At 43.9% G+C, this 12,004-nt stretch overlaps 13 non-coding genes across 13 annotated transcripts; all 13 read left to right on the top strand.

Annotated features, from left to right (window-relative positions):
* Positions 1 to 2,200: 2,200 nt before the first annotated feature.
* Positions 2,201 to 2,272, top strand: trnae-uuc (transfer RNA glutamic acid (anticodon UUC)). Its single transcript has one exon. It is a non-coding gene; the product is annotated as a tRNA-Glu (tRNA).
* A 354-nt stretch (positions 2,273 to 2,626) lies between these two features.
* On the top strand, positions 2,627 to 2,698 carry trnae-cuc (transfer RNA glutamic acid (anticodon CUC)). The gene has a single exon. It is a non-coding gene; the product is annotated as a tRNA-Glu (tRNA).
* Positions 2,699 to 3,869: 1,171 nt separating this feature from the next.
* trnae-cuc (transfer RNA glutamic acid (anticodon CUC)) lies at positions 3,870 to 3,941 on the top strand. Its single transcript has one exon. It is a non-coding gene; the product is annotated as a tRNA-Glu (tRNA).
* A 342-nt stretch (positions 3,942 to 4,283) lies between these two features.
* On the top strand, positions 4,284 to 4,355 carry trnae-uuc (transfer RNA glutamic acid (anticodon UUC)). Its single transcript has one exon. It is a non-coding gene; the product is annotated as a tRNA-Glu (tRNA).
* A 354-nt stretch (positions 4,356 to 4,709) lies between these two features.
* Positions 4,710 to 4,781, top strand: trnae-cuc (transfer RNA glutamic acid (anticodon CUC)). The gene has a single exon. It is a non-coding gene; the product is annotated as a tRNA-Glu (tRNA).
* Positions 4,782 to 5,128: 347 nt separating this feature from the next.
* On the top strand, positions 5,129 to 5,200 carry trnae-cuc (transfer RNA glutamic acid (anticodon CUC)). Its single transcript has one exon. It is a non-coding gene; the product is annotated as a tRNA-Glu (tRNA).
* A 354-nt stretch (positions 5,201 to 5,554) lies between these two features.
* Positions 5,555 to 5,626, top strand: trnae-cuc (transfer RNA glutamic acid (anticodon CUC)). The gene has a single exon. It is a non-coding gene; the product is annotated as a tRNA-Glu (tRNA).
* A 354-nt stretch (positions 5,627 to 5,980) lies between these two features.
* On the top strand, positions 5,981 to 6,052 carry trnae-cuc (transfer RNA glutamic acid (anticodon CUC)). Its single transcript has one exon. It is a non-coding gene; the product is annotated as a tRNA-Glu (tRNA).
* Positions 6,053 to 6,406: 354 nt separating this feature from the next.
* trnae-cuc (transfer RNA glutamic acid (anticodon CUC)) lies at positions 6,407 to 6,478 on the top strand. The gene has a single exon. It is a non-coding gene; the product is annotated as a tRNA-Glu (tRNA).
* Positions 6,479 to 6,825: 347 nt separating this feature from the next.
* Positions 6,826 to 6,897, top strand: trnae-cuc (transfer RNA glutamic acid (anticodon CUC)). The gene has a single exon. It is a non-coding gene; the product is annotated as a tRNA-Glu (tRNA).
* Positions 6,898 to 7,239: 342 nt separating this feature from the next.
* On the top strand, positions 7,240 to 7,311 carry trnae-cuc (transfer RNA glutamic acid (anticodon CUC)). The gene has a single exon. It is a non-coding gene; the product is annotated as a tRNA-Glu (tRNA).
* A 347-nt stretch (positions 7,312 to 7,658) lies between these two features.
* Positions 7,659 to 7,730, top strand: trnae-cuc (transfer RNA glutamic acid (anticodon CUC)). The gene has a single exon. It is a non-coding gene; the product is annotated as a tRNA-Glu (tRNA).
* A 342-nt stretch (positions 7,731 to 8,072) lies between these two features.
* trnae-uuc (transfer RNA glutamic acid (anticodon UUC)) lies at positions 8,073 to 8,144 on the top strand. Its single transcript has one exon. It is a non-coding gene; the product is annotated as a tRNA-Glu (tRNA).
* Positions 8,145 to 12,004: the final 3,860 nt, after the last annotated feature.

The raw sequence follows: 12,004 nt of genomic DNA, 5'->3' as shown, positions 1-12,004 counted from the left end.
GGAATCCTGCCCGTCCATTCTGTCCACATGTGTTTAGGTTTGTTTAAGTTGTGTGGATCAGCTGACACTTCAGTCACAGATGATCTTCCACATTTGAAGATAGATGTGAATACACCTGTGTTTAATAGACACTTAACGATGAAATGCCCATGAAAATATGTTAACTTGTATCAATTGCTATAATAACCTTCATGGGAAACTGACAGAGGCACTATTTCACACAGCAAATGCCATACTGTGTTTTAATGAGCCTGTCTATAAGACTGCTCCCTGAACACACTGTGTAAAGACGATAATGAATGCACAATATCAGTGTTGATTTCTCTGATTCTTCTTCTTCATCATCTCATTATTATTTCTTCAGTTTTATTGGCAAGCAATTCCATGGTCATGCATTGGTCCCGTTTCTTTTTTTTTGAAAATAGGGGACCTTTAAGGTATCTCTTATATTTTGCTTCCTCTGGGTAATATTATCAGGAAGCACTCTATTAATTTCCACTGTTACGCAGATGATACACAATTATATTTATCAATAAAGCCAGATGAATCCAATCAGTTGGCTAAACTTCCCTTTGTCACATTTATTTTCAAGATATTTGGCTTAAAATAGGGGCTATAATGTTTATTATTACTTTCGTGTTTGAAGTTTTATTCTTATTCTTTTGGAGCTGTGTGTAACAAAAAGCAATTTCCCCCTGGGGATTATCAAAGTAATTCTGATTAATGAATGAATGTTTGAATTTATCTTGGATTTATTCTACTAATGAGAAAAAATAAAATCTGTTTTAGCCATTTCAGAGGAGCTAAGTGAATATTCACATCAGCTTTTCTTCAAATCCCTCTACAATATGACATATAGGCCTGTTATATATGACCAAATATGCTTCATCCATATCTCCATACTGCTCAGCTCTACATGTGTGGGTCTGTTCATATCAGAGCCTGTTAGCCACGTATCAGTGCCAACACATAGAAAAGTCCAAAATGTTCATAGCTTACATTTTCCATGTCGGAGGTCGGTAGTGTCTCTTTCGTGAGTCTTTGTGAGTCTTGAGTAGTGTCAGGATAAAAGAAGTCCTCAGTAGAAGTGATAACTTTATAGAAATCCTCCAGTAAAACTTGCCAAACCTTTTTGTGACTGTTAGAGAGTTTGTGTATGTTTAAATTGTGATTTTATGAAAATGATGCACCTGGAGACAAAACATAGCAACCGTGGAATCCTGCCCGTCCATTCTGTCCACATGTGTTTAGGTTTGTTTAAGTTGTGTGGATCAGCTGACACTTCAGTCACAGATGATCTTCCACATTTGAAGATGGATGTGAATACACCTGTGTTTAATAGACACTTAACGATGAAATGGCCATGAAAATATGTTAACTTGTATCAATTGCTATAATAACCTTCATGGGAAACTGACAGAGGCACTATTTCACACAGCAAATGCCATACTGTGTTTTAATGAGCCTGTCTATAGGATTCAAGGATTCAAGGAACTTTATTTGTCATACCAACACACGTTTACACATGGGAAGGTACGAAATGATGTTCTCAGGTCCCGCTTTAAGCCAAGATAGATATCAAATAAATAAAATATTGAAATTAGAGGTCCTATATAAAATAAAATAGAAGTACTTGGTGCAGGTAGGTGTGTGGGTGTGTGTGTGTGGGGTGGGGGCGTGGGGGCGTGGGGGCGTGGGATCAGATGTACCCCCAGGTACCTGAAGATGGAGACCACTTCCACAGCTGCTCCTCCGATGTGCAGGGGAGGGAAGGGTTGTCTGTCCTTCCTGAAGTCCACCACCATCTCCTTGGTTTTCTTCTCGTTGATGCAGAGGTTGTTTTCTCTGCACCAACCCACCAGGTGCTCCACCTCCTCTCTGTACGCGGACTCATTGTTGTTGGTGATGTGTTTGAGAAGTTGTTTCAGAAAGACTGAAAAACCTCTCTACATGAACTGCAAGCAGCCCAAGTCTCTGAATTATCGCATCCATTGAGTGCCACTGACGGCTTGTCCAAAAGTCTGTGACAATATGTTTTACTATTTTCTCTGTAAGACTCTGTATAATTTGTCATCAAAGCACATTAAATTGCTTGTGGCAAAGAAGAGTTTGTGAAGGTGAAACAAACAAGGAAGCCAAGCTTTAGGGAGGGTGATCATTTTTCATTCACTTTAGCGTCCTCAGGAAGCATATCAGCTCCTCCCTGATGGTCTAGTGGCTAGGATTCGGCGCTTTCACCGCCGCGGCCCGGGTTCGATTCCCGGTCAGGGAACGTGGCTTTAGCTGTCTCATGAACTTTTACCTGAGGTCGGTCTTCTAGCCAAGACGTACTAGAACAAAGGTTGGAAAGTTGTTTCAGTAAGACTGAATAACCTTTCTAAAGGAACTGCAAGCAGCCCAAGTCTCCGAATTATCGCATCTGTCAAGTGCCACTGACGGTTTGTCCAAAAGTCTGTGACAATGTGTTTTACTATTTTCAAAAGACTGAATAATTTGTCATCAAAGCACATTAAATTGCTTGTGGCAAAGAAGAGTTTATGAAGGTGAGACAAACAAGGAAGCCAAGCTTTAGGGAGGGTGATCATTTTTCATTCACTTTAGCGTCCTCAGGAAGCACATCAGCTCCTCCCTGATGGTCTAGTGGCTAGGATTCGGCGCTCTCACCGCCGCGGCCCGGGTTCGATTCCCGGTCAGGGAACGTGGCTTTAGCTGTCTCATGAACTTGTACCTGAGGTCGGTCTTCTAGCCAAGAAGTACCAGAACAAAGGTTGGAAAGTTGTTTCAGTAAGACTGAATAACCTTTCTAAAGGAACTGCAAGCAGCCCAAGTCTCCGAATTATCGCATCTGTCAAGTGCCACTGACGGTTTGTCCAAAAGTCTGTGACAATGTGTTTTACTATTTTCAAAAGACTGAATAATTTGTCATCAAAGCACATTAAATTGCTTGTGGCAAAGAAGAGTTTATTCAGGTGAGACAAACAAGGAAGCCAAGCTTTAGGGAGGGTGATCATTTTTCATTCACTTTAGCGTCCTCAGGAACACATCAGCTCCTCCCTGATGGTCTAGTGGCTAGTATTCGGCGCTCTCACCGGCACGGCCCGGGTTCGATTCCCGGTCAGGGAATGTGCCTTTAGCTGTCTCATGAACTTGTACCTGAGGTCGGTCTTCTAGCCAAGAAGTACTAGAACAAAGGTTGGAAAGTTGTTTCAGTAAGACTGAATAACCTTTCTAAAGGAACTGCAAGCAGCCCAAGTCTCCGAATTATCGCATCTGTCAAGTGCCACTGACGGTTTGTCCAAAAGTCTGTGACAATATGTTTTACTGTTTTCAAAAGACTGAATAATTTGTCATCAAAGCACATTAAATTGCTTGTGGCAAAGAAGAGTTTATTCAGGTGAGACAAACAAGGAAGCCAAGCTTTAGGGAGGGTGATCATTTTTCAATCACTTTAGCGTCCTCAGGAAGCACATCAGCTCCTCCCTGATGGTCTAGTGGCTAGGATTCGGCGCTTTCACCGCCGCGGCCCGGGTTCGATTCCCGGTCTCATGAACTTGTACCTGAGGTCGGTCTTCTAGCCAAGAAGTACCAGAACAAAGGTTGGAAAGTTGTTTCAGTAAGACTGAATAACCTTTCTAAAGGCCCAAGTCTCCGAATTATCGCATCCGTCAAGTGCCACTGACGGTTTGTCCAAAAGTCTGTGACAATATGTTTTACTGTTTTCAAAAGACTGAATAATTTGTCATCAAAGCACATTAAATTGCTTGTGGCAAAGAAGAGTTTATGAAGGTGAGACAAACAAGGAAGCCAAGCTTTTGGGAGGGTGATCATTTTTCATTCACTTTAGCGTCCTCAGGAAGGACATCAGCTCCTCCCTGATGGTCTAGTGGCTAGGATTTGGCGCTCTCACCGCCGCGGCCCGGGTTCGATTCCCGGTCAGGGAATGTGGCTTTAGCTGTCTCATGAACTTGTACCTGAGGTCGGTCTTCTAGCCAAGAAGTACCAGAACAAAGGTTGGAAAGTTGTTTCAGTAAGACTGAATAACCTTTCTAAAGGCCCAAGTCTCCGAATTATCGCATCCGTCAAGTGCCACTGACGGTTTGTCCAAAAGTCTGTGACAATATGTTTTACTGTTTTCAAAAGACTGAATAATTTGTCATCAAAGCACATTAAATTGCTTGTGGCAAAGAAGAGTTTATTCAGGTGAGACAAACAAGGAAGCCAAGCTTTAGGGAGGGTGATCATTTTTCAATCACTTTAGCGTCCTCAGGAAGCACATCAGCTCCTCCCTGATGGTCTAGTGGCTAGGATTCGGCGCTTTCACCGCCGCGGCCCGGGTTCGATTCCTGGTCAGGGAATGTGGCTTTAGCTGTCTCATGAACTTGTACCTGAGGTCGGTCTTCTAGCCAAGAAGTACCAGAACAAAGGTTGGAAAGTTGTTTCAGTAAGACTGAATAACCTTTCTAAAGGAACTGCAAGCAGCCCAAGTCTCCGAATTATCGCATCTGTCAAGTGCCACTGACGGTTTGTCCAAAAGTCTGTGACAATGTGTTTTACTATTTTCAAAAGACTGAATAATTTGTCATCAAAGCACATTAAATTGCTTGTGGCAAAGAAGAGTTTATTCAGGTGAGACAAACAAGGAAGCCAAGCTTTAGGGAGGGTGATCATTTTTCATTCACTTTAGCGTCCTCAGGAAGCACATCAGCTCCTCCCTGATGGTCTAGTGGCTAGGATTCGGCGCTCTCACCGCCGCGGCCCGGGTTCGATTCCCGGTCAGGGAATGTTCTGTCTCATGAACTTGTACCTGAGGTCGGTCTTCTAGCCAAGAAGTACCAGAACAAAGGTTGGAAAGTTGTTTCAGTAAGACTGAATAACCTTTCTAAAGGAACTGCAAGCAGCCCAAGTCTCCGAATTATCGCATCTGTCAAGTGCCACTGACGGTTTGTCCAAAAGTCTGTGACAATGTGTTTTACTATTTTCAAAAGACTGAATAATTTGTCATCAAAGCACATTAAATTGCTTGTGGCAAAGAAGAGTTTATTCAGGTGAGACAAACAAGGAAGCCAAGCTTTAGGGAGGGTGATCATTTTTCATTCACTTTAGCGTCCTCAGGAAGCACATCAGCTCCTCCCTGATGGTCTAGTGGCTAGGATTCGGCGCTCTCACCGCCGCGGCCCGGGTTCGATTCCCGGTCAGGGAATGTGGCTTTAGCTGTCTCATGAACTTGTACCTGAGGTCGGTCTTCTAGCCAAGAAGTACCAGAACAAAGGTTGGAAAGTTGTTTCAGTAAGACTGAATAACCTTTCTAAAGGAACTGCAAGCAGCCCAAGTCTCCGAATTATCGCATCTGTCAAGTGCCACTGACGGTTTGTCCAAAAGTCTGTGACAATGTGTTTTACTATTTTCAAAAGACTGAATAATTTGTCATCAAAGCACATTAAATTGCTTGTGGCAAAGAAGAGTTTATTCAGGTGAGACAAACAAGGAAGCCAAGCTTTAGGGAGGGTGATCATTTTTCATTCACTTTAGCGTCCTCAGGAAGCACATCAGCTCCTCCCTGATGGTCTAGTGGCTAGGATTCGGCGCTCTCACCGCCGCGGCCCGGGTTCGATTCCCGGTCAGGGAATGTGGCTTTAGCTGTCTCATGAACTTGTACCTGAGGTCGGTCTTCTAGCCAAGAAGTACCAGAACAAAGGTTGAAAAGTTGTTTCAGTAAGACTGAATAACCTTTCTAAAGGAACTGCAAGCAGCCCAAGTCTCCGAATTATCGCATCTCTCAAGTGCCACTGACGGTTTGTCCAAAAGTCTGTGACAATGTGTTTTACTATTTTCAAAAGACTGAATAATTTGTCATCAAAGCACATTAAATTGCTTGTGGCAAAGAAGAGTTTATTCAGGTGAGACAAACAAGGAAGCCAAGCTTTAGGGAGGGTGATCATTTTTCATTCACTTTAGCGTCCTCAGGAAGCACATCAGCTCCTCCCTGATGGTCTAGTGGCTAGGATTCGGCGCTCTCACCGCCGCGGCCCGGGTTCGATTCCCGGTCAGGGAACGTGGCTTTAGCTGTCTCATGAACTTGTACCTGAGGTCGGTCTTCTAGCCAAGAAGTACCAGAACAAAGGTTGGAAAGTTGTTTCAGTAAGACTGAATAACCTTTCTAAAGGAACTGCAAGCAGCCCAAGTCTCCGAATTATCGCATCTGTCAAGTGCCACTGACGGTTTGTCCAAAAGTCTGTGACAATGTGTTTTACTATTTTCAAAAGACTGAATAATTTGTCATCAAAGCACATTAAATTGCTTGTGGCAAAGAAGAGTTTATGAAGGTGAGACAAACAAGGAAGCCAAGCTTTAGGGAGGGTGATCATTTTTCATTCACTTTAGCGTCCTCAGGAAGCACATCAGCTCCTCCCTGATGGTCTAGTGGCTAGGATTCGGCGCTCTCACCGCCGCGGCCCGGGTTCGATTCCCAGTCAGGGAATGTTCTGTCTCATGAACTTGTACCTGAGGTCGGTCTTCTAGCCAAGAAGTACCAGAACAAAGGTTGGAAAGTTGTTTCAGTAAGACTGAATAACCTTTCTAAAGGAACTGCAAGCAGCCCAAGTCTCCGAATTATCGCATCTGTCAAGTGCCACTGACGGTTTGTCCAAAAGTCTGTGACAATGTGTTTTACTATTTTCAAAAGACTGAATAATTTGTCATCAAAGCACATTAAATTGCTTGTGGCAAAGAAGAGTTTATTCAGGTGAGACAAACAAGGAAGCCAAGCTTTAGGGAGGGTGATCATTTTTCATTCACTTTAGCGTCCTCAGGAAGCACATCAGCTCCTCCCTGATGGTCTAGTGGCTAGGATTCGGCGCTCTCACCGCCGCGGCCCGGGTTCGATTCCCGGTCAGGGAACGTGGCTTTAGCTGTCTCATGAACTTGTACCTGAGGTCGATCTTCTAGCCAAGAAGTACCAGAACAAAGGTTGGAAAGTTGTTTCAGTAAGACTGAATAACCTTTCTAAAGGCCCAAGTCTCCGAATTATCGCATCCGTCAAGTGCCACTGACGGTTTGTCCAAAAGTCTGTGACAATATGTTTTACTATTTTCAAAAGACTGAATAATTTGTCATCAAAGTACATTAAATTGCTTGTGGCAAAGAAGAGTTTATTCAGGTGAGACAAACAAGGAAGCCAAGCTTTAGGGAGGGTGATCATTTTTAATTCACTTTAGCGTCCTCAGGAAGCACATCAGCTCCTCCCTGATGGTCTAGTGGCTAGGATTCGGCGCTCTCACCGCTGCGGCCCGGGTTCGATTCCCGGTCAGGGAATGTTCTGTCTCATGAACTTGTACCTGAGGTCGGTCTTCTAGCCAAGAAGTACCAGAACAAAGGTTGGAAAGTTGTTTCAGTAAGACTGAATAACCTTTCTAAAGGAACTGCAAGCAGCCCAAGTCTCCGAATTATCGCATCTCTCAAGTGCCACTGACGGTTTGTCCAAAAGTCTGTGACAATGTGTTTTACTATTTTCAAAAGACTGAATAATTTGTCATCAAAGCACATTAAATTGCTTGTGGCAAAGAAGAGTTTATGAAGGTGAGACAAACAAGGAAGCCAAGCTTTAGGGAGGGTGATCATTTTTCATTCACTTTAGCGTCCTCAGGAAGCACATCAGCTCCTCCCTGATGGTCTAGTGGCTAGGATTCGGCGCTCTCACCGCCGCGGCCGGGGTTCGATTCCCGGTCAGGGAACGTGGCTTTAGCTGTCTCATGAACTTGTACCTGAGGTCGGTCTTCTAGCCAAGAAGTACCAGAACAAAGGTTGGAAAGTTGTTTCAGTAAGACTGAATAACCTTTCGAAAGGCCCAAGTCTCCGAATTATCGCATCTGTCAAGTGCCACTGACGGTTTGTCCAAAAGTCTGTGACAATGTGTTTTACTATTTTCAAAAGACTGAATAATTTGTCATCAAAGCACATTAAATTGCTTGTGGCAAAGAAGAGTTTATTCAGGTGAGACAAACAAGGAAGCCAAGCTTTAGGGAGGGTGATCATTTTTCATTCACTTTAGCGTCCTCAGGAAGCACATCAGCTCCTCCCTGATGGTCTAGTGGCTAGGATTCGGCGCTTTCACCGCCGCGGCCCGGGTTCGATTCCCGGTCAGGGAATGTGGCTTTAGCTGTCTCATGAACTTGTACCTGAGGTCGGTCTTCTAGCCAAGAAGTACCAGAACAAAGGTTGGAAAGTTGTTTCAGTAAGACTGAATAACCTTTCTAAAGGAACTGCAAGCAGCCCAAGTCTCCGAATTATCGCATCCGTCAAGTGCCACTGACGGTTTGTCCAAAAGTCTGTGACAATATGTTTTACTGTTTTCAAAAGACTGAATAATTTGTCATCAAAGCACATTAAATTGCCTGTGGCAAAGAAGAGTTTATTCAGGTGAGACAAACAAGGAAGCCAAGCTTTAGGGAGGGTAATCATTTTTCATTCACTTTAGCGTCCTCAGGAAGCACATCAACTCCTCCCTGATGGTCTAGTGGCTAGGATTCGCCGCCTATATTCACCATAAACCATGGTTGCAATCTGCAACTTTACTACAAGGTTAAATTAAATCCTACATACTGCATCGTACACATCAAATAATGTGTTTTCTGAACGTTAAACCATGTAAACCTGTTCTTCGGAGGACCTCCAAATACAAGTATGAACCTGAAAATGAGCAGAATAGGGGACCTTTAAGGTATGTCTTATATACTGATACACTTAACATACAGGTGCTGGTCATATATTAGAATATCATGAAAAAGTTGATTTATTTCAGTAATTCCATTCAAAAAGTGAAATTTGTATATTATATTCATTCATTACACACAGACTGATATATTTCAAGTGTTTATTTCTTTTAATTTTGATGATTATAACTGACAACTAATGAAAAACCCAAATTCAGTATCTCAGAAAATTAGAATATTGTGGAAAGGTTCAATATTGAAGACACCTGGTGCCACACTCTAATCAGCTAATTAACTCAAAACACCTGCAAAGGCCTTTAAATGGTCTCTCAGTCTAATTCTGTAGGCTACACAATCATGGGGAAGACTGCTGACCTGACAGTTGTCCAAAAGATAACCATTGACACCTTGCAGCCGTCTACCAGGAAGTTTTTGAGCACTTCATGCTTCCTGCTGCTGACCAACTTTATGGAGATGCAGATTTCATTTTCCAACAGGACTTGGCACCTGCACACAGTGCCAAAGCTACCAGTACCTGGTTTAAGGACCAGTTCTTAATTGACCAGCAAACTCGCCTGACCTTAATCCCATAGAAAATCTATGGGGTATTGTGAAGAGGAAAATGCGATACACCAGACCCAACAATGCAGAAGAGCTGAAGGCCACTATCAGAGCAACCTGGGCTCTCACAACACCTGAGCAGTGCCAAAGACTGATCGACTCCATGCCACGCCGCATTGCTGCAGTAATTCAGGCCAAAGGAGCCCCAACTAAGTATTGAGTGCTGTACATGCTCATACTTTTCATGTTCATACCTTTCAGTTGGCCAACATTTCTAGAAATCTTTTTTTTGTATCAGTCTTAAGTAATATACTAATTTTCTGAGATACTGAATTTGGGTTTTTCATTAGTTGTCAGTTATAATCATCAAAAGTAAAAGAAATAAACACTTGAAATATATCAGTCTGTGTGTAACCCTGCAAGAAGGAACGCTACCGCAGGTCATTTCTCCCATCAGCCATCAGACTCTATAACACCAGCATCACTAGCTGATGTTAATATACTGCCTACCATCCATGTCATTCCATTCCTGTCTAAAGTGTAAATATCCTATGGTGTAAATATTTATTTCATTTCATCACAATCCATATATTTATATTTATATTTATATTTGCTATTTTTTGTCTTTTCTATTGCTTTGTTTCTTTCACTCTCCCTGTTTATATTGTTGCTGCTGTAACAAGAAAATTTCCCCCTATGGGGGATAAAATAAAGAAGTCTAAGTCTAAGTCTAATGAATGAATATAATATACAAATTTCACTTTTTGAATGGAATTACTGAAATAAATAAACTTTTTCATGATATTCTAATTATATGACCAGCACCTGTATATGATGTACTTGTGACTCATCTGACAGCTGCAGAAATGGATTCATGCAGTCACTTTATTAACCAACAGCGAAAGGTTAATAGAACAAGCACAGCTCACTGTATCAAAGCATAAATAAAAGCTGTAAAAAAAAATCTAAATAAAATAAAAAATTAAAACATTTTTAAAAGTCTGGAGGTTGAAGCGAAGGCATAGCACATCTGGCAGGAGCTAGAGTTTGAGGCTGGTGCTGGAGTTGATGGATGGCGGCTGACGTAGTGTCTCAGGACAGGAACTGTTGTTTGCAGCTACCTGGCAGAATGGAGAAGTGAATGAAAGGGGTTGCAGGCTGCAGGCAGAGGCTGCTAGAGTAAAACGTGCCTAATGTAGGCAGGAAGACAGGAATGGAACTGTACTTACCTGCAAGGGGAGGATGCCAGGGGTTGCAGGTGAAGTTTTCACCTAGCTATCAGAGGCAGAGGTGGGTGCTCAGGGTGATGCTGCCATGATCTCTAAGGGGAGGCAGAGGTGCAGACTGCTGGTAGGGATTGTAGGCGAGGTATGGGCTGACTGGAGGAAGAGGTGTAGGTTGCTGACTCAGGCTATAGGTGGAGTTTCAGGCTGTGGCAGAATCATCAAGTGGAGGTGTTGACTGTAGGTGAATGGAAGAGGAAGTTGGTGGAGGTTCAGATTCTGCAGGAGGAGGATGTGCTGTGGCTGCAGGAATTTGCAGGTGGAGGCTGTGACTGCATGTTTTTTGGCAGAAGTTACAGGTGGAGGCTTTTGCTGCAACTTTGTGTCAGAATCTGCAGGTGGAGGCTGTGGCTTCAGGTGTCAGGCAGAGGTTACAGGTGGAGGTTTAAGCTGCAACTTCCTGTCAGATTCTGCAGATGGAGGCTATGGCTGCAGGTGTCGGGCAAAGGTTACAGGTGGAGGTTTATGCTGCAACTTTCTGTCAGATTCTGCAGGTGGAGGCTGTGGCTGCATGTGTCTGGCGGAGGTTACAGGTGGAGGCTTTGGCTAATAGAATTTGCAGGTGGAGGCTGTGACTGTTCTAGCAGATGCTGTTGTGGAGTTTCGGCTGCAGTTCTAAGTGAGAATCTGCAGGTGGAGGCTGTGGCTGCAGGAGTCGGGCAAAGGTTACAGGTGGAGGTTTATGCTGCAACTTTCTGTCAGGATCTGCAGGTGGAGGCTGTGGCTGCATGTGTCTAGAAGAGGTTACAGGTGGAGGTTTAAGCAGCAATTTTCTGTCAGATTCGGCAGGTGGAGGCTGTGGCTGCATGTGTCTGTCTGAGGTTACAGGTGGAGGCTTTTGCTGCAACTTTCTGGCAGATTCTGCAAGTGGAGGCTGTGGCTGCATGTGTCTAGCAGAGGTTACAGGTGGAGGTTTAAGCTGCAACTTTCTGGCAGATTCTGCAGGTGGAGGCTGTGGCTGTAGGTGTCGGGCAGAGGTTACAGGTGGAGGCTTTGGCTGTAGGTGTCGGGCAGAGGTTACAGGTGGAGGTTTATGCTGCTACTTTGTCAGATTCCGCAGGTGGAGGCTGTCGCTGCATGTGTCTGTCTGAGGTCGCAGGTGGAGGCTGTGGCTGCAACTTTCTGTCAGATTCTGCAGGTGGAGGCTGTGGCTGCAGGTGTCTGGCAGAGGTTACAGGTGGAGGCTTTTGCTGTTTGCAGCAGATTGACAGAGGAAATCGGCGGTGGATGGCTGAAGTTGTAGGTGGAGGGTCTCGTTGCAGCTTTCTGCAAGAATTTGCAGGTGGAGGAAGGTGACTGTTCTTGCAGAAGCTATGTGGATGTTTAGCTGTAATTCTAAGCTAGAATCTGCAGGTGGAGGCTGCTCCTGCAGTTATCTGGCAGAGGTTACAGGTGGAGGCTTTTGCTGCAACTTTCTGGCAGATTCTGCAGGTGGAGGCTGTGGCTGCAGGT

Source organism: Pempheris klunzingeri, chromosome 22 (genome assembly GCF_042242105.1).
Source record: "Pempheris klunzingeri isolate RE-2024b chromosome 22, fPemKlu1.hap1, whole genome shotgun sequence".
Lineage (NCBI taxonomy): Eukaryota > Metazoa > Chordata > Actinopteri > Acropomatiformes > Pempheridae > Pempheris > Pempheris klunzingeri.
The sequence above is the reverse complement of the archived record's forward strand: the minus strand, read 5'-3'. Positions and strand labels throughout refer to the sequence as shown.